General features: G+C 41.1%; 1 long non-coding RNA gene across 1 annotated transcript; it reads left to right on the top strand.

Moving 5' to 3' along the window:
* Nucleotides 1-7,636: 7,636 nt before the first annotated feature.
* On the top strand, nt 7,637-10,265 carry LOC111876008 (uncharacterized). Its single transcript, XR_002844880.3, has 4 exons — nt 7,637-8,469; nt 9,094-9,147; nt 9,860-9,890; nt 10,079-10,265. It is a non-coding gene; the product is annotated as an uncharacterized LOC111876008 (long non-coding RNA).
* Nucleotides 10,266-27,328: the final 17,063 nt, after the last annotated feature.

Raw genomic sequence — 27,328 nt, 5'->3', positions numbered from 1 at the left:
AACCCCGAACTTTCAACGGCACCGGAGGAGTGATCGCCCTAAAGCGATGGATCGAGAAGGTAGAGTCGGTATTCGAGATATGCGAGTGCCCCGAGCAGATGAAAGTGAAGTTCGCGGCCTGCACTTTTGTGGACCAAGCACTCACTTGGTGGAATGGTCACGTAGAAGCTATGACGCTCCCTGTTGCCAACTCTATTCCCTGGGCAGAAATGAAAGAGATGTTGACGGCTGAGTACTGCCCCCGAGGCGAAATACAGAAGATGGAACAGGAACTATGGAATCTCATGGTGCAGAATGGGAACATCGATGCTTACATATCGAGATTCAGTGAACTATTTCTGTTGTGTCCGGGTATGATCACATCAGAGGGAAAGAAGATCAAACGATTCATCTGGGGATTGACATCCCCCATTCAAGGGAATGTGATAGCTGCGAACCCTGAAACTTTTGACAGTGCGAAGAGATTGGCAAAGAGGCTATATGATCATAACCACAAAAAGGGCGAGAAATCGGTAGAGACTGAGAAGAAGAAGGAGAGTGATGGTAAGAAAGGGTGGAACAACAAGAGAAAGGGGCGTCAGGGCCCCGAGACCTCTAAAAAGCAGCAAACAGTGGCAGTTAACGCTGTTACTGCGCCGATTCCAGCCACACCACATGCTCCAGCCTCAGCTGCTACAAATGCTTCAAGACCCTATTCCGGTAATGCTCCCAAGTGCAGTAAGTGCAGTTTCCATCATCATGGAGAATGTAAGGAGTTCCATTGCACCAGTTGCAACCGAAGGGGACACACTGCAAGGTTCTGCAGGACTTATTCTTCTCAGAACCAGAGTCAAGGAAACAACTAGAACAACAACAACAACCACCGCAATAACAACAACATCAATACCGGCGGCAACAACGCAGGGCCTAGCCACACCTGTTTTGGGTGTGGAAGGACGGGGCATTTCCGTCGAGACTGCCCTAACAACAACAACAACTCAGGAAACAGAGGAGCAGGAAGAATGCTGACTATGGGTCAGAGTGATGCAGTTCAGGACCCCGCAGTTGTGACCGGTACGTTCCTCCTAAACCACACTTATGCATGCATCTTATTTGATACCGGAGCGGAGCGAAGTTTCGTAAGTGAGAAGTTTAAACATTTACTAAAACAACAACCCCAGAAGCTAAATGAAACCTATACGGTGGAAATGGCCAATGGGAAAACCGAATCCACTAAGGAGATCTACATCGGATGTACCCTAACCCTCAACCAACACATCTTACGAATAGATCTGATGCCAGTATCAATTAGGAGTTTCGATGTGATTATCGGCATGGATTGGTTAAGCCCCCACCATGCTGAGATTATGTGCCATGAGAAGGCCGTTCGCCTTCGTCTTCCGAATCACGAAACCCTAGTAATTTACGGAGACAAACCCAGTACGAATCTTCGTCTCATCTCGTGCATCAAAGCACAAAAACACTTGCGAAAGAACAATTTGGCATTCTTGGCTCACATAGTGGACAAGACCAAAGAAGAAACTAACATCCAAGACATTCCAGTAGCATGTGAATTTCCGGACGTGTTTCCTGAAGATCTTCCAGGAGTACCCCCAGAGAGACAGGTTGAGTTCCGGATCGACCTCATTCCAGGAGCAACTCCTCTCGCTAAATCACCATATCGATTGGCTCCTGCTGAAATGCAGGAATTGTCCAGCCAACTCAGTGAGCTTCTGGACAAGGGATTTATCCGACCTAGCTACTCGCCATGGGGAGCTCCGGTACTCTTTGTCAAAAAGAAGGACGGATCTTTCAGAATGTGCATCGATTACAGAGAGTTAAATAAACTCACTGTCAAAAACCGCTACCCACTTCCGCGAATCGATGATCTATTCGACCAGCTCCAAGGAGCTAGTTATTTTTCTAAAATAGATTTACGATCCGGATACCACCAACTCAAAGTCCGAGAAGAAGATATTCCTAAAACCGCTTTTCGAACCCGCTACGGACATTATGAATTCGTCGTAATGCCCTTCGGTCTAACAAATGCACCCGCCGCATTTATGGACCTAATGAACCGAATATGTCGACCGTTCTTGGACAACTTCGTCATTGTGTTTATCGATGACATCCTCGTCTATTCTCGAAGCAAAGAGGAGCATGGCCAACATCTCCGACAAATCTTAGAGACTCTGCGATCGGAAAAGCTTTACGCCAAACTCTCCAAGTGTGAGTTCTGGCTTCGGAGTGTGAATTTCCTAGGCCACGTAGTAAGCCAAGACGGAATTCATGTGGATCCTTCTAAGGTCAAAGCTGTGGAAGGATGGGCAACTCCGACTACGCCCACCGAAATTCGTCAGTTCTTAGGCCCAGCAGGTTACTATAGGAGATTCATCCAAAACTTCTCTAAAATCGCCAAGCCACTTACCTTGCTTACGCAAAAGAGCGTGCCATTCAAGTGGACAGACCGACAAGAGATTGCGTTTCGAGCCTTGAAGCAAGCTCTTTGTAGTGCTCCTGTGCTATCTCTACCCGAAGGAACGGAAGATTTTGTAGTATACTGTGACGCGTCGAATCAAGGCCTAGGTTGCGTTCTCATGCAACGTGGAAGAGTGATAGCATATGCGTCCCGCCAACTAAAGACGCACGAAGTAAATTACACGACCCATGACCTAGAACTGGGAGCCGTGGTCTTCGCTCTGAAAATTTGGAGGCACTACCTGTACAGCACAAAGTGCACCATCTTCACAGACCACAAGAGCCTCCAGCACATCTTGAATCAAAAGGAGCTGAACATGAGACAGCGACGATGGGTGGAATTACTAAATGACTATGAATGCGAGATCAAGTACCATCCAGGCAAGGCCAACGTGGTAGCTGACGCATTAAGTCGGAAGGAGTACACAAATCGCCGTACGAAAACGCACTCGATAACCATTCAGTCTCATCTGGCCACTCAAATTGCATCAGTCCAGGCAGAGGCTATGGAAGCGGAAAATAGAACTAGCGAGGCATTACGCGAAATGGAGAAGAACCTAGAAGTCAAGGAGAATGGGGTATACTACTTCATGAACCGTATTTGGGTCCCAAAAATCGGAGGATTTAGGGAGACCGTCATGAAGGAAGCCCACAAGACACGATACTCCATTCATCCCGGTTCGGACAAGATGTATTTGGACATCAAGCAACACTATTGGTGGCCTAACATGAAGGCGGAAATCGCGACTTACGTCGGTAAGTGCCTTACGTGCGCCAAAGTAAAAGTGGAATGCCAGAAACCTTCCGGATTGTTACAACAACCGGCAATCCCTGAGTGGAAATGGGAGGGGATATCTATGGACTTCGTGACCAAGCTGCCCAAGACGTCGGACGGACTGGACACCATATGGGTAATAATCGACCGACTGACGAAATCTGCCCATTTCCTACCAATCAAAGAGTCCTACAAGATGGAGAGACTGACGCGTTTGTACCTACGAGAGATTGTAAGACTTCATGGAGTGCCAAAATCTATCATCTCGGATAGGGACAGTAGGTTCACGTCACGCTTTTGGCAGTCGCTCCACAAGGCCATGGGAACTCATCTTGATATGAGCACTGCGTATCACCCACAAACGGACGGTCAAAGCGAACGAACCATTCAGACGCTTGAAGACATGCTTCGTGCATGTGTGATAGACTTCGGAAAGTCTTGGGATACCCACCTACCGTTGATCGAGTTTTCATATAACAATAGTTATCATTCGAGCATTAAGGTGGCCCCTTTCGAAGCACTGTACGGGCGTAAATGTAGATCACCGTTATGTTGGGCTGAAGTAGGTGACACCCAGCTAGCAAGAACACATACGTCGGATAGGGCAATAACAGGACCGAAAATCATTCGCGAGACCACAGAAAAGATTGTCCAGATCAAAGCTCGATTACAGGCATCGCGTGACCGGCAAAAGAGCTACGCTGATAAACGGCGAAAGCCCTTAGAATTCCAGGTCGGTGATCGAGTATTGTTGAAGGTCTCACCCTGGAAAGGGGTTATACGTTTCGGAAAACGGGGAAAGCTGAACCCGCGATACATTGGACCTTTCGAAATCGTCGCCCGAATAGGTCCAGTAGCATACAGACTACAACTACCCGCGGAGCTAAACGGTGTACACCCCGTGTTTCATGTCTCTAATCTGAAAAAGTGTCTATCAGATGAAACCCTTGTCATTCCTCTTGACGAAATCGAAATCAATGAGAATCTCCTGTTCGTCGAAGAGCCAATCGAAATCATGGACAGGGAGGTGAAGCGTACTAAGCAGAGTCGCATCCCAATCGTGAAGGTACGGTGGAACGCAAAGCGTGGGCCAGAATTCACGTGGGAACGCGAAGATCAAATGAAGCAGAAGTACCCTCACCTATTCTAGCATTCTCAAATCTAGCTTTCAAACAGAATTTCGGGACGAAATTCCCTCTAACGGGGGGATGATGTCACAACTGAAAATTTTGAGCTATGTAATCTATACATTCAAGTTAATGTGAATCAAAAACTTCAATCAAATACATCATACAAGTACTACAAATAGTCGTCAAACAATTGGAAACCCTAAAAGTTCTTGTTTAGGTACACCTTGGACTAGAACTTCATTATTGGATCCAAATGGACCAATAAGCTTCCAATTAGACTATCATGGGCTTAGAACCCTAATTGGGCTCTAATTGGACCCACATTTATTTATTTCAACATTTTGGGTCATATGGGGCCTAGAATGAAATGATTTAAAAGCCTTGGTACATGAATAACCTAAACTAGTCCAATAAAAATATAAAAATTCTACTACATCCTTTTAAGCTTAAAACATACCCGAGGCTAACCCAAATATTGGGCTTAGGAGCAAAAGGCCCAAATTTCCTTTTTTTCCTCCATGTTTTCGGCCCAATACCCAAGCCCAAGAGGAGTGAAGATAGTTGACTTTTAAGTGACACATCATTATTATCCATAGGACATCCATGCAACATCTCATACCTCCATGCAAGCATCACCTCAAATATCACTTCTTCTTCTCTCCACTCTCTCACTCTCGGCCATACACACATACACACCACAAAAATATCTCAAATCCTCTCTAGATCACTCAAGAACAACTCTCCCTCTCCACTCAAAAATCTCGAGTTCTAGGAAGCATTCAAGAGGAAATCTCCACAAAATTCTTCATCTAAGGTAAGATTATGCATAGATCTATGGTTTAAATTCTTTTGTTATCAAAATCCTTTCCTAATCTATGCAAAAATCGTGATCTTGCATCCTAGAACCATCTCAAAACTCGAGATCTTCATCAAAGGGAGCTAAGGCCAAAAACACTTCATTTTCCTTCCATTTTTCCTTGCAAAACCGAATCAACACCCCAAGGTGAGCTTCATACCCACTATTTTCTGTTTTTATGAGTTTTGTGGGGGGGGGGGGGGGGGGGGAATACAAGTGATAGTGTAGATCTATATGTGTTTGTATGCCTTGTATGATTTCCATGCTTATATGTATGCTTTTATGTGTTTTAATGTTGGATCTAGCCATAAAACCCCTCAAAACCGAGATATATCTTGTGTTAAATGATTTTAGCTTCAAATATATTTCTAAATACAAAGTGTTTCAAGAAAGATAGCTAAATGGTTTAGTAACAATTTTCTTTAAGCTAAAAACACAAATTTTGGGCCAAAAATGTGAAAAATACAAAATTAAGGGCCCAAATTGACATTTCACAGATTCTGATGGATGAAGTGTGCCAAAACAGTTTCCATAAAACTATTTCTGGAATTATACTCAATTAGAGGATTAAAAACATGAATTTCAAGCTTAATGGGCTAAAAATGGAAATTTCGGCCCAATGAGGCCCATTATGCGAATTTTTCTGTTTTGGAGGGCCAAAACTGTGATTTTCTGTAAAACAGTGGACTATAAGTGTTCCAAATCCTTTTCAAAGGTTTAAAATGCTTTTAAATTTAAAAAGGACCAAAGTTGCAAAAATTTTCCAATTTGGGCCAAAATTGCCAAAGTTGCGAAAAAGAAGGGTTAAAACCGAGAAAACTGCATTTTCAGGGACTTAAACTGTTTTCTATGAAAAATATGCTGAAAAATATTAATTTCAATAATTTTTGGTGTTAAAATGTCAAGAAAATTTGTTTAAGGACCAAACCGGGAAGTATTTAATAAAAGGGTTGAAAATGTAAATTTTACAAACAATGAGGGGCTGAAAACAGAAATATTTCAAGGCTAATTCAATATACACAATTTGATCAAATAATGGCACCGCGACTATCGACGAAATACAATACATTACAATACCAAAAGTCGTTGTTAAACGAATTGGCTCGGTCTCGAGCCAATGGAAATCTACAACTACTAACACTACGACACTACGATTCATACAAGTAACGTTTGGTAATACATATACATACGAGTGTGCACAGACGTCTACGCACCATCTTTGGGCCCCACAAGTGTAAAATCTTGTTCGTTGAGCCTAGCTAGCCCAATGACCTGATCTTAAGGCCCGAAGACATTTTTTTTACGGTGTGTTGGGTTTTACCGATCCGACACAACGTAAATAGACTTTCAATGGCTTGTATACCACCGGTCCCCAAGGGTCCTTTGGTATTGCTAGTAAAGTCTACATTTCATGCGAGGCGGGTCGGGGACCCCTCGTACATTTTATCCCCAACCGGCTAATGGAGTTACCGGGGTCTTCGTGACCTCTTTCTCTTCGGATGTGGGACTACACCTAGTCAGGGCGATTGGATAACGCGATTAGTACTGACGACGCCTTCGGAGTCGTTAGTATAACTATAAACTGGACGTTTGTGTAACGCGGGTTTGTAGTAAATAATCCTGCTCGAGAACCTTCCAACGTCGCCTGGGACTGACACTATACGCTATGCAATGGTTTCAATGTAACTTCATGTAATTCAAGGAACTAGGAGAACATCGGGTTTTCCTAGGGTTTTCAATACATACAGATTTGAAATGCATACAACTTCAATGAAATTTTTTTACAAGTATAGAAACAAACAAGCATACCCATGGATCTTCACAAACGTTTTCAAAAGCTTTTCTTTTCAGAAAATATCGGATTTTCTGGTCGTTTTTCAAACAATACAAACATTCGATTTCAAACACTACTTATGAACTCACCAACATTTCATATGTTGACTTTTTTCAAAATACTTGTATTCTCAGGGAACCAGTGAATCAAGGGAAATCATATTCAGTGACGGTTGCAGTTTATTTTTGTATGAATTGAACAAATTAATTTTCGGGAATGTAATGTTTAAACAATGTATGACATGTAAACGCTACTGGTTGTACTGTATTGATGAATGGTAACGAATGTTGTTATGTTTCATATATATTCAATGTTATGGTATACAATTGAGTCACGACAGCCCCCGAACGTTTCCGCCGTCTGGTTCGGGGGTGTGACACACTTGTCAAAAAAAGATTTACAATATATATATATATATATATATATATATATATATATATATATATATATATATATATATATATATATATATATATATATATATATATATATATATAAATTCACCCTATGTCTTAAGATTTGAGATAAGTGGAGGGCTAAGAATTTAACAACTATTTTTGTGATATTTTTTTTTGAATTTTAACCAATTTTCTTTGATTTTCTAAGAATTAAGCATGGATAGAGAAACACGTGACACCCTATTCTAGCTTTGCCATCTGCCCCTATTCTAGCTAAGACACCACTACTTGGCTTCTTCCCTAAGATATCACCGGCCGACTCGCTATACCTAGCTTACACTCTTTCATTTTCTTCTTTATTCTCTCAATCAATCTCTCTTGAAACCTATGGAACCACCATCTCCGACCACCACCACCACATCTGTTCACGCCATCTCCACCTATTATCCCCAATTGCTGAAATCACATCTCCTCTTATTCCCTTTCTTTCTTTTGACTAATCCATTTTATTTCCCTCAGTTTAATCAAGATTAGAGGTCATGGGTTCATACGCGTCACTTGAATTTGAACGATGCCACCCACTGGTACTACTTTTCTTTTTCACTTTTTTTTTATATGCCTTGTCGCCTTTGCTTCATCTGTTTGTGTTATGTTCGCCTAAAGTTCATTTTTTTAACAATAAAAACCCTAATTTCTTCTTATTTGATTTTGAAGTAGTATTTGTTTAGTAATCTACGTGCTACATGGACGCCTGATTTCTACTTCCTTTCACACCTTCGTACTGACTCCCTCTCCTTGATAGTTTGCGATTACAATTTAGGGTTCATGAATGGTCCTTCAATTTCTATTTTGATCGCTCTCCTATTAACATTGGGTTAATTTCACCGATGGCTTAGTGTTGAAGAATAACCTCACCCTTCGTCTTCTACTCTCTTTTATTTACTCTTTCAACTGGATGTGAAATATAAGTGAACATCGGGAGTCAACGATTGAAGAGGAAGCTAAGGGCTGAGCATCAGGTTTGTATTTTTGTTTTTGTTTTTTTTTTGTCTGTTTTAGCTCCGTTATCTCCTGTATATTCTTGGATTTATGGCCGTGGTCAAGGGCAGGGGAAGAAGCCAATGAAGTTGATTTAAATGAGTTTACATATTTCATCTTAACTTTTTTCCCGTATCAAGATTTTTGATGGTTGTAGTTTATCTCACGTCTCCCCTGTTGGTCTTCTTGAAGATCGTCAACATTTTAACAAGCTTGGATCTTTATTTTTCCATTAAAGCTAAAGTAGGACAAGGTAGCAATGCAACACAAAGAGATATTCATGTTTTCCATTTTAAATTCAAAAAGTATTAGCTTTCAATCCGAAATATCCTATTTAATTGTTATTTTCGGGTTTAATTTTTCTATAAAGGAAAATTTATTTTTTTAAAGTTCTCAGGCCTTGGTTTTTATAACAAATCAGTTTAGGAAACTCCTTTAGCTTCCATTACTTGAAGTTTCCATTTTTGTAGATATATGTTATGTATTTTCTTATATGCTCTGAGAACTTAACCATGCATTATACTTAGATCTTTCTTATTGATTTAATATTACATATTGGAGATTAATAGATGCAAGCCTTCTTCCATAATTGATCTTATTGAGAGAGAGCAAACTGATGAGGTTCTATATGTAGATTTGAGACAATCAAGGCTCATGAGGTTTGTACTCTTGTAGTGTAAGTTTTCAACATAAGGTATATCTTTGAGATGCTATATTGGTTTTCGATAATTAAGACTAATTACTAGAAGCATGAGATAAACTGTGATTTCAAGACAAAATGATTGTTCGGAATCATGGTTATCAATATTCGTTGGATCATTTGATATTAAAATCATACCATCAAAAAGAAAATCTCGGTGTTAACAAGATTAGTTCAGGGATAAGATCGGTATAGATTTGTTAGGTCAGCCTTCAGCAGTGGGTACATAGACAAGCTTGTCGATCAAATCCCACCTTCTTCGCCGCCTCATGAGTAAATTTTTGTTTTGAGTTTGTTGTTTGGATGTTCTTGAATATGTACTTTATGAAGATTGATAATTTCTTACTTATACATCTTTCATACATTTGCTTTTGAAAACAGTTATAATCCTTTTTTTCATACCATTTCTTTTAATTTCCATTTAATTCTTTCTAACTGTCTAATGATTAACTGATTTTTCATGCTATCTTCCATTGTTCCATGTATTTGAAGTAATTACTAATTACTTTTTTATGGTCACTTAATTATTTTTCTTAACAAAAGTTGTCCATGCAAGTTATTTTGCTTCCCAAGGTTGGGTATTGTTTTTATGATTTCTCTAAAATTGATAATTTTATGTTTGTATACTATTGTTCTTGTGTATCTGATTTGGGTTCTTTTTTTGTATATAGGACAAATAATGCAATGCTTTCATGGCACCAGGTAAAAATTTTATTCTTACAAATAAAAACCCAAATCACAATGTACTTTAATACATTCATCAATAATATCCATCTACTTTCATTTTAACATGTTCAAACACTATACTATAAAACTTTAGACTTTAAATTAAAATTGAGAAAGACAAATGAAAAAAAAGCCTTACATTACAAATGTGCTATGTTTTTTAGGTAGCATCTTTAAGTAAAGGTCGGTGGAAAAAGCCCAATAGAGTTGTGCTTCACAAACTTCATGATGCATGCGAAAATACAGACATCTTTAGATCAACAAAAATTTAATCATATTCTGTGAAAACTCAAGCAAGATTTATTCTTGCGATTTTTTAGTGAACTTATCCAAATAACTTGACGTGGTGATATTCTTATTGATTTCTATACCAAAAGTTCTTCATCTAAGGCTACACAGAGTCGTCCTTAAAACGGCCTTAAGACGTACCTAGTATATATATATATATATATATATATATATATATATATATATATATATATATATATATATATATATATATATATATATATATATATATTCATTTTTACCCTTTTATCACGTTGCTAGGTTACCTCTAGGTTGCTTACACAAGTAGCATGCCAACTGTAAATTCGCATAATTTTTTTTTTTTTTTTTTTTTTTTTTTTTTCATTTTTACTCTTTTATCAGATGCCAAGTGGACGCTGATTTGGTTCAATATACTGACATTACTACGCTGATGTGGACCGCCAAGTGCTTACGCTAACAAACAATTCAGCGTACCACCAAGAAAGAAATTTTGTTATGTAACTCTTGCTCGTCAATATACAGTGCATACCACTGAAATTTTTTAAATACAATTTATTATTATTATTATTATTATTATTATTATTATTATTATTATTATTATTATGGTATTGATGTATAAAATATGTACTTAGATGTATAAATACATTTTTAAATGCATAAAATAGGCTATTGGATGTATAAATACATTTTTTAAATTGTATAAAAACATATAAATATTAAAATATCTATTAATATGGTTTGTATTGTATACATATAAATATATAAATACAATTTTTAATTTTATAAATACATATAAATATGTATTTTATACGTATAACATTTTTATTTTAAATATTCATATACACATGATAAAATACACATATGGTATTTATGCGTAACGTTTTTCATACATATTTATATATAACGTCAACTAACTATGAGATATTTTTAAAACATATTTAAGCATATAAAAGTGAATTTTTACATATTTAAAAGTGTTTAAACATATTTAGCGTATTATATATGTATTTAAATTATATATGTATTTAACCATTGGACTATGCATTTTTTCAAATAAAAACGGTATATGTATAAAATACGATACTTATGTTTATTAAAAAACAAATAGAGACGTATGTACATATGCGGTTTATACATATTAAAAATGTGTTTATACCTATTCATATATTTATATGTTTTAAAAACATATATATATATATATATATATATATATATATATATATATATATATATATATATATATATGTGTGTGTGTGTGTGTGTGTGTGTGTGTGTGTTTATACACTTAAAATGCATATTTATATGTATTTATACATTTTTAAAATGTATAATACATATAAATATAAAAACATATTTTATACATTTAAAAATGTATACTTTCAATAGTAACTGTAGAGACCCATTTTTCTAACGAACGGTGAGTGCGGAAGAAGGATATCTCGATATTAATCGTGTTTTTGGAAATATGAACACGAAGAACATATTATGAGTTCATAAGAAAAGAGATCAAGAACAAAGAGAGAATATTCAAAAGAACTTGGTGGGAGAGAAACTCTCTATGTGTGGGAAAACCCACCACTTTCTTTCTCTAGGATTACATTGTAGAAAAGTAATCCTTACAAGAGGTTGAGAAAATGAGCTAGCTTACTTTAAAAATGACCAACTCTCCCTTTATATAGGAGGGAGAGTATTTACACCAACAATACAAATAAAGGGAAAATTACAACCTAATAATCACTCATTATTTGTGGAACATTTACATGCACCAACATTCTCTCCCTAAATGCTTACAAATGATGAGAGATACAATAAGTGATACAAGGCTATAATACAGTAATCCGACTAGCAAGTGTGGTAATAAAATGAACTCAAGTGTTGAAATGTCTCTGAAACTCTGATGTATCTGTGAAGTCTGAAACTGGCCATGAATCTCTGAAATGAAGGTCTTCGGCTTCAAAGAATAACCTGCTAAAAATGTGAAGCATCCATAACATGAAGTCCAGATAAAAATAATGTGAGTCCAAAAACATGGTCTAGCAATGCCGAAAATTTGATCCAAGGACCAAAAATAAGTGCCACATCACATTGCCAAAATAATCTCCGTCTTCAACATATCACAAATCCAAACTCGTGAAACCATAAGATCTGAACCGGATGCAAACACAAAATCATCATGTGGTAGAGTCCGAATAATAAATAATCCGAATCGGAAAACATCGAGTAATGCCAAAAATTTGATCCGTGAAGACCAAAAATAAGTGCCACATCGCATCACCAAATAAATAATCGTCTTCAGAAGTCTTCAAAATCCAAACTCAAACAATAATAACCATATCCGTATGATATTCTCTCCCTATTTTTGATAACCAATGACCGGATATCAAAAATCAACAAATCATCAGATGGAGAGTGTCGGATACCAAGAGCTAAGAGAAGCTCTCCCTAGATGTATGAAGGGTCTCGATAAGAAACGAGAAAGAGTAAAATAAATACTCTTGCGGTCATGAGAAAGCGGGTGACAGTTGCTGAAACTGTGCTGAGAAAATCTGTTGTGCCAAAAAATATATCCAAATATCCAAACTACGGTGCCGGAACACTTGAAGTGGTCTTCAATAGAGAATAAAGTCCACATGCTCAAGATACATGATTCGTCAACCAACAATCATAAGCAACAAGTCATAAATCCCATAACGTGAAGAATGCGAAACAACTTTGGTGATCAATCGTCGTTGCGGTGCAAGTGTCACAAAGATAATATGAAGTCCGACTACGGTAGGAATATTTTCCAATAATAATCGGCATGAAATAACCAATGTGACAATCCATGGGTAGGTTGTGGAAGAAATTGGCATTAAAAAAAATAATTGGTTTTTATAATAAAATTGGTTATAATAAAAAAAAATGGCTAAATAAAAAAAATTGGTGTTAAAAAAATAATTGGTTAAATAAAAAAAAAATTGGCTGAGAAAAAAAAATAAATTAATTAAAAAAATAATGTAGAAAAAAAAGATCTGAATAAAAGAAAATAAAGTCCATAAAAAAAGGTTTTAAAAAAAGGGGAGGAGAGGAAAAAAGGTGGGGAAGGAGGAAGGAGAAAGAAGAAGGAGGAAGGAGGGGAGGAAAGGAGAAGGGCTAAAGGGAAGAAGGAGGGGGGAGGAGGAGGAAGGAGATAAGAGGAGCTGGGCGGAGGGAGAAGAAGGGAGGAGATCCGAAGTCAGAAGGTTGCTTGCGGGTTGGAGGTTGCTTGCGGATGAGAGAAGGTGGGTGTGGGCGAGATGGGTGCGGATGGTGCTGGTCGCAGTAGACGATGCAGTGCGAGACTGCTGATAGGAGCGCCTGCGGGCCGAGCCAAGAAGAGATCCAAAGCTGCAGGGTGAGACAGGCTGCGGACGAAATGGAACTGTGATTTTCTCATTAAGCCTTCTATACCACTAAAGCTCATTTCTCAAAAAAAAAAAAAAAACAAAAAAACAAAATGGCACAATCGTTATCTCTGAATGTCTCCAATAGTGTTGGTGGTTCTAACCGAGCTCCGATACTGGTAGCAAATGAATATCATCACTGGTCACAAAGAATGGAGAGGTACTTAAGAAGACTAGGTAGAGATGTATGGCGATCCGTGGAAGAAGGACCACATGTTCCAATCCTCACACCAGTTCAAACTGACGGCGTGACAACCAAACTAGGAGGAGGTCAACCAACTATGAGCCGTCCTACCAAGGATGATCTCGATAAAATGGAAAATGATGCTGTTTCTTTTTATGAAATTTCTTGTGGTGTCGCTCCTGACAACTTTGATATTATCATAAACTGCAAGTTAGCAAAAGAGATTTGAGATGTACTCAAAAACCTGTACGAAGGCTCAGAACAAGCACAAGATAAGAAGCTCACTACCGCACTCAACGACTTCAACAACTTCAAAGCACATGCGGGTGAGAGTTTGGAAGACTCCTTCAAGAGATTCAACCTAATAGTCACAAAGTTATCAAATGCTGGTACCATCCGCAGCAACCATGAAACCAATCTCCAGTTCCTTAATGGCTTAGGACGACATTGGACTACGACCAAAATGATAGTCCAAGGTGACAGAAAGATTCACTCTTTATCACTCTACAAACTCTATGGAGAACTTCAAGCACAAGAATCCACTATACTCAAAGACTGTGCTGACTTCGGAGGACCACTTGCTCTCATAGCACAAGCTCCACCACAATCACCCTACTCTTCATCGTATGATATCCCATCACAGTCATACGAAGCAGATTCTGAGTATGATGATGAAGAAGAATTTCAGAAAGCTATTGCTCTAGTTAGCCAATAGTTCAACCGCATACCACCTTCTTCTTTCCGCAAGAATCAACAATTCAACAAACCTCCATTCAACAGTAACTTCGGTCCTCAAAACAACCACTCTCGGTATCCTAAAGGCTCTCAGAACAATCAACCAAAGGAGGTACCACAGTCTCCTCAGAAGAATGACTCCAATACTCAATCAGAAGACAAGACAGATGTTGTGATTTGTCACAAATGCAATAAAGAAAATCACTTCGCAAAAGATTGTAAGGCCAATGTAGTCAAGGACAGAGCATTTTATCTTAGAATGGCTCAAGAGTTGGAAGAAAAAGAAAAGGGAAGGGCATATGTGGCTCAAGTTAAAAGAGACCATCAAGTTTGGTCATCAGGAGATGAAGAAGAGACCATCAGCAGTGTTAAGGGAAAAGGGAAAATCTGCATGCTGGCCACTGCGAATGATGATGAGTCAGCAATGTTAAACAAAAACTACTGCTACATGGCAAATGATGGGACTCTAAGCATCGTTGAACAGGTAAAACTCATGATCCAAACGTCAAATTATAGCATACATGACTGTCAACCCTACATAGATGATCTTAATGACACTTGTGTTGCCGTCCTTACAGACTATAACAAAGCCTTAGATGAGAAGAATATTGCGTCCCAAGAGACGTTCCATGTGAGAGGAAGACTGGATAACAAGAGACTTAAGATGGCAATGTTAGAGAGGGATCTAGAGTTAGAAAAGATGCTAGAATGTTAAGTGAAACCCAATTAGAAATAGCTTTGAACCAGAGAGATTTAGCTCAGAGAAATTATACGCTTAAATCTCTTAATTGAAAAATTGTTTAATGAAAGTGAGGCTATTGAAAATTTGGTAAACAATGGAACTGTGGACAATACATATAATTGGGGTTGGTCAAATGGGTATCCTACCGCAATGGATTCCTCACCCCGGTTCAACAAAGACAGAGTGTATGTCCCTCCTGATAGAGAATTTCATTTCCCTGTCAATGACAAGACTTTTTCCCGAAGATATCAAAACTCACTTTGGTAGATTGCACAATTTGAGCAATAATTGTGTCATTGAGGAAATTGTGCCCGAGGATTCTAGTCACACATGTGATCAAACTCCCATCAGTGGCACCACTCTTTCAAATTCTCAAATTTCATCTATAGTTGATGAAGAATTTGTTGTTGAAGGTGCCAAAATTTCAAAGGACTTTCCATCTTTGTCCTCAGACCACAGTGTTCCTCACTGTAGTCAAATGTCTCAGAAGTATCCCACCGCAGTCTCCTCAAAAACCTACTCCGCGGTAGTCAAATCATCTTCACCACGGTTGAATAACAATGACTGCAACTCTTCAGTTCAAGGAACTACAACTCTTCAACCAATTTTTCACGAATTACCTATAGAAAATTTTGAAGTAGGCCAATGCTCTCAAATTCCAGAATCCTCAAGTTCTGATGATTCTAGTCCGCATTTTCAAAATTGTTCAAAAAATCTCAGAAAACCGCAGTTGAATAACAATGACTGCGGTTCACCAAAAACTTTGGCAAAAAGAGCTTTCAAAGAAGAAATTAGATCTCGGAACAAAAGCAGACAAAGTTTTTCAAAAAATAAGAAACATGTGAGAATTCCAAAATCCAGGAGTCCAGAAAACTTTGTTTTCACAAATTACATTTCAAAAAACTCTTCTTTCATGAAAACAAACAAAAAGGGAAGTTCAGTTTCAAAAGCCACTCCTGCTACTTCTGACACAACCCAAAAAGGTGTCAAATTTGTAAGAAACTACGTTTTTCAGGTCTATTCCCAAAATGACCCCAAGTGGAAAGGAATTTTACCCACTCCAACAATTTTAAAATCACATTAAAGCAAGTGGAAAGGAATTTTGCCAAATCCACCTGAAAAGACTCAAAGATTTACACGTGCTAAACCTCGTTCAAAACAAACTTTTCAGAAATCAAATATCAAATCTTTCAAAAGTTACCCACCTCGGACGAATACCAAGTCCAATTCATCCTATAAACCGCTGAACAAGCATAATGTCAGATTCAATGATAAACCCTCTTTTTCTAAATGTCAGTGCAACTGTCAAAAGTTTTTATCTCATGTCAAGTCAAATAAAAGTCAGAAATCTCGTACTTTTCAGAAACCTCGTAATAATCCAAATCCGAATAAACACCCAGGATTAGGTTTAAAAGTTGACAAAAGACCTGTCCATGCAACCTCGGACCATGCATCATTTAAGAATACATCAATCATCCCTGGCTCCAAACTTGTTTGGATGCCTAAACTAACTGTGTAATTCTCAGGCTTTGTGCAAGGAGGAACAAGAAGAAGAATGGTTAATTGACAGTGCATGCTCCTTGAACATGACCGGAAGGTTAGAGTACCTTCGGGATTTCAGGCCTATATGCAATGGTGGAAATGTCATGTTTGGCAACAATGCAAACGGTGTCATCCGAGGTTACGGTGTTCTCACTACGGGGAACTTTTCCATTCAGAAGGTTGCTTATGTAGAAGGTCTTAAACACAATCTCATCAGTGTTGGCCAACTATGTACAGCAAGACATCGTGTTGAATTTGACGATAAATTCTGTTACATAATGACGAGTGATCGCAACACTTGCTTAATCAAATCTCGCTCCGAAGGCACGATGTATCCTCTAGATGTTTCTCTCATCATTGGTAAACCGTAGCTGTGCTTTCTGTCCAAAGCTGTATTCGAAGTCTGCTGGCTATGGCACCGCAAGCTAGCTTATCTCAACTTTCGCTACATCAACAACCTCGTCACAGGAGAACTAGTCCGTGGTCTTCCCGTTCTCAAATTCAGCAACGATACTCTTTGTCAAGCGTGTGAATGCGGTAAACAATCAAAAGCAAGCCATCCTCTGATAATGGATTCTTCTATCTCTGAACCACTGGAGCTATTACACATTGATCTCTGCGGTCCCTCAACCGTAGCCAGTATTCACCACAAAAAATATATATTGGTTATTGTTGATGACTACACACGCTTCACATGGGTCTTTTTTCTTAGACTCAAATCAAATACACCGCAGATCTTCATTAACTTCATCAAATAAATCGAACTTCAAATCAAGCTTCCAGTCAGACACATCCACAGTGACAATGGAACTGAGTTCACTAATCATCTTCTGAACAGTTTCCTAGTTTCCAAAGGTATCTCTTACAATTTTTCAGCACCCTATACACCGCAACAAAATGGTGTAGTAGAAAGAAGGAACCGCACACTCGTTGAAGCAGCCAGATCAATGCTTAACTTCGCCCAACTTCCTCTCTACTTCTGGACCAAAGCCGTAGCAACTGCATGCTTTGTTCAAAACTGAAGTATCGTATGCAAGCGTCTCGATAAAACACCATATGAAGGTGTGATATCCCCAATTTCTTGGCCAGAAAAGACCGGTTTGTTTATGCTTTATTTTAAAATCAGAGTAATCGTTTACAGAAAACGGTTGCGGAATTTGTTCCCAAAACAAGATATGATAATAACTTATCAAAACATTTCTCAAAGAGAATGTATTTTCATTTAATAATAAAACCTCGGGATGTCATGTTCCGATACAGACCAAAAGCATAAACAATTTAAAATAGACCTTACAACAGTTATTTATAACTACTGATCTATAATCCAAAATCTCTCGTCAAGTCCACCAACTTATACCCTTGTGCCATTACCTGTAATGCAAAGAAAACTGAGTGGGTCAGGCTTGGGAGCCTGGTGAGCATATAGGGTTTTCAACCCACAATAATACATTTATTATATTCAATTATCAAACAATAAACCCAAATACCCATCCCCATATCCACTTTATTTTCTCAAGGGTTTACCCTAAGAAGCCACTATTCTTCATTCATTCATTCCTAAGGATTTACCTAAGGAATTTGGCACGAAGTCCATTGCTGCCAAAGTTTATCTATCAGGTACTAAATCCATAGTTATCAGGTGCTAACTCCATAGTCACCAAGGCTCACTCAACAATAGGCGCTAACTCCATAGTCACGAAGGTTTACTTAAAAATAGGCGCTAACTCCATAGTCACCAAGGTTTACTTAACAATAGGCGCTAACTCCATAGTCACCAAGGTTTACTTAACAATAGGCGCTAACTCCATAGTCACCAAGGTTTACTCGATAGGCACTAAGTCGCATAGTCGCCAGGGTTTACTTAATAGGCACGAAGTCACATCATCACCAGGGTTTACTTGATATGCACTAAGTCGCATAGCCGCCAGGGTTTACTTAATAGGCACGAAGTCACATCGTCACCAAGGTTTACTCGATAGGCACTAAGTCGCATAGTCGCCAACTATTCCATCTACCCATGTTCTACCCAACATTTTTGTAGATATAAATACAAACACAATTTAAATCATTTAACACCCGTATAAAAACATCAATTCCAAGCCCATCTCAAATAGACAAATAATATATAACACATAACACGTATTTCATAGCTAATAATTTATATTTATGTGTTAGAAGAAAGTAATCACACACTCACACGTATAAACAACTTTATATTATACACATAACATGTATTTTATAAAATACTTCATATATATGTGTAAGATGAAAGTGACTATACACTCACTTGATTAGACGATGCTCAAACAACACTACGACTCTTCAAGTAGAACTCTTCGGTGAAACCGAGATATCTTCACACACCCGGTTTCTCACAGACAAAGCTTCGGCTCAGAAACTCTTTTCTTCTCGGGATCTTCGGGCTTCAAGACTTGCTTTGGGTCTCGGGGTTAATACCGGGGCTTTGGGGGGTTAAAATAGGGCTTAGAGGGTGTATCGGGAGTGGGAGAGAAGGGATGGAGCAACCATAGTTGGCTGGCCCTTCAAATCTATTTATAGGGCAAATTTGGCCCTTGCCACGTCGTGACACCCTTTTTCCACGTCGTGGGCTTGGTCGTCACTGCATACGTCATTGCAAGTTGGATCTGGGGGACTCCCGGAGGTGTCAGGAGACTTGCAACGTCGTGGTCTCTGACACAACTTTGGGGTTCGCGCCCCGAACTTCAGAAATTCATAACTTTCGCATACGAACTCCGTTTTCGACGTTCTTTATATTGACGCGAAGGTGAGATTATGTTCTACAACTCGCGTTTAGACTCCATTGGCTAATTTTGACTTTATTTTTAATATATTATAATTATATTACTTATATATTATTTTTAGTAGGCCGGGACAGGAAAATTTCGTTATAAACTCATAACTCCTTCGTCTGACGTCCGTTTTCGTCCGTCTTTCCGTCGTTGCACTACTATCGATGAGATCTTCAATTCTCATTTAGATTATTTTGGATAAATATCACTCTAACGTAAATTCACTATTTACGTTGCGCTGTGTCGTGCCGGTTCTGTCACGAAGCTTCGACAGGTCATAACTTCTTCGTTATAACTCGGATTTCAGCGTTCTTTATATTTTCGGAAACATTGAGACATATACTACAACTTGGTTAAGATTAATCCTTCTAAATAATCTTCCATCAAAAAGTCATTTTTGATGCTTATTGTCTCTAAATTGACTAGCCCTAATCTACGGGCGTTACAGAAGGTCTCAACAATCGCAAACCCAATGTTCGTTTCTTTCATATCTTTGGATGTAGATGCTTCGTGATCAACAACAGAGACCAACTCAATAAGTTTGCACCAAAGTTTGACGAAGGTATCTTCCTTGGTTATTCTACTAAGAAGGTTGCATATCGAGTGCTCATCAGAAGAACAAGGTTAATCATCGAAAGCTTTGATGTGAAATTTGATGACTCTCACATCCGCAGTGCACCTCCATCCACCGAAACAACTGCAATCATGGAATGTGACATTCCAATCGCTTCCGGACCTCTGAATCTAGTTGAAATCAACTATGATGATCTTTTTGATCCCATTGAAACGGCGAAACTATCCGAAGTCCTAGTGTCACCCGCAGCTCAACAATAACATGCCGATGTATTTGGACCTTCTCTATCTGAAGTAGTATCGCTCAATACTTCCACCTCTCCGGTTGAGGGGGAAAGCTCTACTCCGGATCTTATAGCAACCGTTGAGGTTCCAGTACCTGATGCTGCTTACATTCCTGCCCGAAGTGAAGCTTCTCCATCAAACGAACCTTCGGAGGACTCAGATGACGAATTCATAGAGAATATTGACACTAGATCTGATCCTAGAATTGTCACTCTCCCATCTGCATTCCAGGGGGAACCTTCTCAGGTTCCAGAGGAACTCCCATCCGCAATCCAGGGGGAACCTATGACAACCCTATATTTTTCCAAAGCAATGTAACACTCAAAAATCTAATACAACAAAACTATTTGGAATCAACGGAATTAACCTCAAAAATAAAATGTTCAAAATCTAAAGTTGGGATGCATCAAATGAAAGATATCGTGCCAAGGTTTCCAAAAACATAAAGAACATTCAAAACCGAGTTATAATGAAAAGATTTCGACTACTCAGATATTCACGACACACCCGGTAAGACATTATTAAACGTAAAATGAGAAATTTCAATAAAATGCATTTTAGCCTTAAGTATCTAAACAAAAGTCGTAGATTACGTTAAACGGTGAACGTGCATAAAAAGATTGCCCAAATTGGACCTCGCATGAAGAAGTTACGAATTTTCTAAGTTTCGTAATAACAGTAGAGAGCTAAAAACTCGAATTGAAGATCGAACGATATTTAGCTAACGCAACCTAAACGACAGTTGAAGGTCTCCACAATATGAGTAAGATGATAAAAAGACAAGCGAAAACAGACGTCGGATAAAGAAACTATGAATTTTTAACGGACTTTAGCAGTCCCGGCCTATTAAAAACATAGTATTAAAAATAAAATCAAAACTAGCCGACGGAGTCTAAATGAAAGTTGAGAGCATAGTCTCACCTACGCGTGGATATAAAGAACGCGAAAAACGGAGCCCGTACGCAAAAGTTACGGAGTTTAGAAGATTGAAGCTGGGATTACGCCAAACGTAATTTAAGAGTACGCCCAGCGTACTCAGGTGCAGGGTCGAGTCCCATCGGCTGCAAGCTCTACGCCTAGCTAGACCCGACTTGTAAGCCATGCCGTAAAGTTACGCCCATCGTAACCGAAGTACGCCCAACGTAATGCGTACGCCCAACGTACTCCGGTGGTACGCCCATCGTACTCGTTCCCTCAGCCCTATAAATAGAAAGCATAGACTCTGGATTTTGGACACTTTTTCTCAAACTCTCACTCACTCTCACACACTTGTAAGCACCAGAGGCCATCCCGACAACCCCGGTTCCACACCCGAGCCCCCGACGAAGGTTTTACGCTACCGAGATCCCCGAGAAGCTCGAAGATGCAACTTTCCGCGGTTGAAGTTCTGCTCGACTCTAGTCCCACTCTCTCCAAACCAAACAAGTGAGTTCATACCCCTACTTTTTAAGTCTTTTCATGTTTTAGGGGGGGGGGATACAAGTACAATACAAGAAAACGTATCGTTATAAATACAGCATCTATCCTGCTTTACGTATAAAGTTTAGTATAATCACGTAAAGCTCGAAACTTGATGCTTATATACATACATAATGGCATCAAATGGTGATTTAGTCCCAAAAATGGCAACCTAAGTCCAATCACCCCTCAAGGACCCATAAAGCATACTGGATTGAAGTCTCTGAACCTCTTTGAGTCCAGATCCAAAGAATAGACTCGATAAGGGACCAATTGCTCCACATAAACATCCTCACAAGAGGTTAGAAAACCCTAATCTCTAAGTTCAATACCAAAACTGAAGAAAGTTCAAATGAATACCTCAAGTTGGAATCTCTGGACTCTGAAACCACTTGAATCACACCTCCTTCAGCCTCCTCTTGCTCTTAATCACCTGGGATTCCGGATGTTACAATTCTCCCCCACTAGAATCAGACTTCGTCCTCGAAGTCTTATTCTACAAACAATTCCGGATGCTGCTCCCGCATCTCGCGCTCCGGCTCCCAAGTCTGCTCTGACCCCTTCCTGTGCTGCCACTGCACTTGTACCAAAGGCACTTCCTTGTTCCTCAGAACCTTGATCTTCCGATCCCTAATTGCCACTGGTCTCTCCACATAGTTCAGGCCTGCATCCACTTGAATGCATGTCCTCTAATGGTACTACTGCCGACTCGTCGGCAATACACTTCCTCAACTGCGACACATGAAAGGTGTCGTGAATCTAACCCAGCTCTGCCGGTAGGTCCAAATGGTAGGCTACCCTGCCTACTTTCGCGATTTCCCTGAAAGGTCCAACATATCGAGGCCCCAACTTGCCCCACTTCCTGAATCGAATCACTTCTTTCCAAGGAGAGACCTTTAAGAGTACAAGGTCATCAACCTGAAACTCGAGCTCGGACCGACGCCTGTCCGCATAACTCTTCTGGCAACTCTGAGCGGTCAACAATCTCTGCCTGACCTGCTGTATCTGCTCTGTCGTCTGAAGCACAATCTCCGTACTACCCATTACCCGTTGCCCCACCTCTCCCCAGCAGATGGGGGTCTGACACCTCCTCCCATACAACAGCTCAAAGGGTGGCATAGCAATGCTCGAGTGATGGCTGTTGTTGTACGAAAACTCTGCCAAGGGTAGATAGGTGTCCCAACTCCCTCCAAAATCCAAAACACAAGCTCGGAGCATATCCTTGAGTGTCTGAATCGTCCGCTCACTCTGCCCGTCCGTCTGTGGGTGGTATGTGGTACTGAAATGCAGTCTCGTTCCCAACTCCTCGTGAAACTTCTTCCAAAATCTGGAAGTAAATCGTACGTCCCGATCTGAAACAATCGACATCGGGACCCTATGCTGCGATACCACCTCCCTCACATAAATCTCTGCCAACCTCTCGGCAGAAGAGCTCTCACTGATAGCCAGAAAATGAGCGCTCTTCGTTAACCTATCCACAATCACCCAAATTGCATCGACCCCTCTCGCAGTCCTTGGCAATTTGGTGATAAAATCCATGGTAATCTGTTCCCACTTTCACTCAGGAATTTCCAGCGGCTGCAGCTTACCATGAGGACGCTGGTGCTCGGCCTTAACCTGGCGACAAGTCAGGCACCTTTCGACGAACCATGCAACATCCCTCTTCATACAGAGCCACCAATACTCCTTCTTTAGGTCCAAATACATCTTAGTAGCCCCGGGATGGATCGAGAACTTCGATCGATGTGCTTCTTCCATCAAAATGGTATGCGTACCGCCCACAAACGGTACCCAAATCCGACCCTGAAATGTCATAAGTCCCCGACTATCGGTAACGAACTCCGATACCTACCCGATAACCTGCTCCCTTTTTCGGTTTTCTGGTCTCGCAACCTCAGCCTGGGCCCCTCAGATGGTGTCCAATACCGGAGTCATCATTGTCAACCTCATACAAACATCTCAAATCGGGGCGCTCTCCGCCCTACGACTCAAAGCATCGGCTACGACATTAGCCTTGCCCGGGTGGTACAAGATCTCATAATCATAATCCTTCACCACATCCAACCATCTCCTCTGGCGCATATTCAGGTTTGGCTGATCCATCAAGTACTTCAGACTCTTGTGGTCCGTGTATATGGTACACCGAACCCCATACAGATAGTGCCGCCAGATCTTGAGAGCAAACACCACAGCCCCCAGCTCCAGATCGTGGGTGGGATATCTCGACTCATGAGGCTTTAGCTGCCTCGACGCATATGCTATAACGTGCCCCTTCTGCATAAGCACTGCCCATAACCCAGATATTGATGCATCACAAAATACTATAAAATCCTCCATCCCTTCCGGGAGTGCGAGCACCGGGGCTTCGTACAACTTCTGGCGAAGTGTCTCAAATGAAGACTGCTGCTCCGGACCCCATGAAAATGCAACACCCTTCCGGGTCATCTTGGTAAGTGGCACGACAATCTTGGAGAAATCCCTAATAAACCTCCGATAATAGCCGGCCAATCCCAGAAAGCTCCTGATCTCAGTGGGTGATCTCGGCACCTCCCATCTCATCACCGCCTCGATCTTGGCCGGGTCGACCAATATCCCCTTCTGGTTAACAAGATGCCCTTGGAATTGGACCTCCCGTAACCAGAAACCGCACTTGGAGAATTTGGCATACAACCTCTCTGATCTCAGAACTCCAAGGATCTCCCTCAAATGCTCCTCATGCTGCAATCTAGTCCTCGAATATACCAAAATATCATCAATGAATACGATCACCGACCGATCCAGCATCGGCCTGCACACCCTATTCATGAGATCCATGAACGCAGTTGGGGCATTGGTGAGCCCAAAAGGCATCACCACAAAATCGTAATGTCCATAACGAGTTTTGAATGCAGTCTTCTGGATATCTTCATCCCGAACCCTCATCTGATGATAACCCGACCTCAAGTCTATCTTGGAGAACCAAGATGCCCCCTGCAATTGATCGAACAGATCATCGATCCTAGGTAACAGATACCGGTTCTTGACCGTCAACTTGTTCAACTCCCGGTAATCAATACACATCCGGTGTGAACCATCCTTCTTCTTGACAAAAAGGATCGGCGCTCCCCAAGGTGAGCTACTCGGTCGAATAAACCCCTGTCCCAGCAGCTCCTGAAGCTGCGAGGATAACTCCTGCATCTCTGGTGGAGCGAGGCGATAAGGCGCCTTGGCGATGGGTGCTGCTCCCAGAATCAGATCGATACGGAACTCCACCTGCCTTTCCGGAGGCACGCCCGGCAGTTCCTCGGGAAACACATCCGGAAACTCGCACACTACCGGAACCTCGTCAACCGAACTTGGCCTTCCTGTGGCCACTCGTGTGTCCATCACATAGGTTATGAATCCACTGCAGCCCTGCTGCAAACTCTGTCTCGCCCTGGCAGCCGAACAAAACACTGACCCACACCGGGTCCCTTCGCCATACACAATTAGCACTCCCCCACTAGGGTCTCGTATGGTCACCAGCTGTCTCTCGCAGTCAATAACCGCTCCAAACTTACTCAACCAGGCCATGCCCACGATGACACAGACATCTCCCATCGCGATATGAACTAGATCTATAGGGAACTTGACACCAAAAATCTCGAGCACACATCCTCGAATCACCTCGGTGGCATATACCGCTTTCTCATCAGCTATGGAAACCCTTAGGGGTCGACTCATCACCTCCCGATCAATACCGATGTGCTGACAAAAAGCCAAAGATACAAAAGAGCAACTCGCACCCGAGTCAAATAATACCAAGGTAGGTACAGAATTCACAAGAAAAGTCCCTACGCATATTATAATATAAGCACAATATCTCAACATGAAAGTAAATACACGAAAGAATACATACCAGCCACAACATCGGGCGCCGTGCGGACCTCCTCCGCAGTCAACTGAAAAGCTCTCCCACGAACCTTCGGAGCCTCGGCCTTCGCCGGTCGAGTCTCGGTAACCCTAGCAGCAGGCGCAAATCCCTGTGCTGATCCCTGGTGAAGCTGAGGACACTCGACCTTCCGATGGACGGTCTGGTTGCAATGGAAGCAAACCATAAATCTCTTGGGGCAATCCCTGGCGATGTTCCCCTCCTTGCCACATTTGTAGCAAGCACCAGATCGACAGGCCCCCTCATGACCCTTGCCGCACTTTCCGCAAGTGCGGCCCTTCTGACCTCCCGTCCTCGAATCGGCGGACTTGGTCCGCTTGGCTGCCGGCTGAGACTGAGTCGGCCGCCGATCCACCCGCTGAGACTCGGCCTCCTCCCTTGCCTGAGTCTCCAACTCGATCTCCCTCTTCCGGGAATTTGTCTGGAGCTCAGCAAATGTCCGGTATGTTGAGTTTGATACGAACTCCCGAATGTCTCTCCTCAGAATACCCGAATATCGGCTCATCCGTGCCTGTTCAGTAGATACCTGCTCAGGGCAGAACATCGCCCTCTCATGAAACTTCCGGGTGACCACAACAACTGAATCATTACCTTGCTTGAGGGTCAAGAACTCCTGAATCAACCATTCCCTCTCCACCGGGGGAACATACTCGTCTCTAAACATGGTAGTGAATCTCTCCCAAGTCACTGCTAAGATTTCTGCAAGAGTGAAGTTTGTCGTCACGAACTTCCACCAATCCTTCGCTCCTAGGCGGAGCTGGTTTAAAGCGAACCGTACCCTGAGATGCTCCGGACATGAACACGTGTAGAAGCATCCCTCAATGCCAGCAATCCATCTCATCGCAACGATCGGGTCCTGCGTCCCATCAAACTCGGGTGGCTTCGTGTTGCTGAACTCACGGAATAGCAACGAGTCACCTCCCTGAGGTCTGGCAGCAGCTGCAGCTGCAGCGGCTGTAACCTCAGTCACCTCGGCGTACCGCTCATCGAAACTCTCCAAAAGCATGGTCTTGATAGACCCAAACATCTCCGGAATCTCGGCTCGAATCGCCGCAGCCACCTCATCGTGGATCATCTGACGAAGCTCCTCGTTACTCACACCGCTCGTACCAGGTCTGTGGCGTGTCCCAACCATAATGCCTCTGAAATACAACATAAAAATATCAGAGACTCAATCGAGCATACTCGCACTCGATAACGCAACCCTACTCGACCTCGGATACCCAAAGGATTCTTACTTGGGCTACCCACTGATTCGGTGTCTTCAGTAGTACGGCCCTATACTACTGATTACACTGCATCATCATTCACCCCAAGTCTCCCTCCTTGGACCCTGGATTACGAGTACTCTATTCTTGCTATGCATTTGCTACCTACTCGCTCTCAAGACATCTCATAGCAGCAGGATTCCCTAGACTAAGGCATCACAGATCAGGCCACTCTAGTCCTAATATGAATACCTAGTCTACTCTAGCGTGCATAA

This window comes from Lactuca sativa, chromosome 8 (genome assembly GCF_002870075.4).
Source record: "Lactuca sativa cultivar Salinas chromosome 8, Lsat_Salinas_v11, whole genome shotgun sequence".
NCBI classification, from domain to species: domain Eukaryota; kingdom Viridiplantae; phylum Streptophyta; class Magnoliopsida; order Asterales; family Asteraceae; genus Lactuca; species Lactuca sativa.
This window is presented reverse-complemented; position numbering and strand designations above follow the sequence as displayed.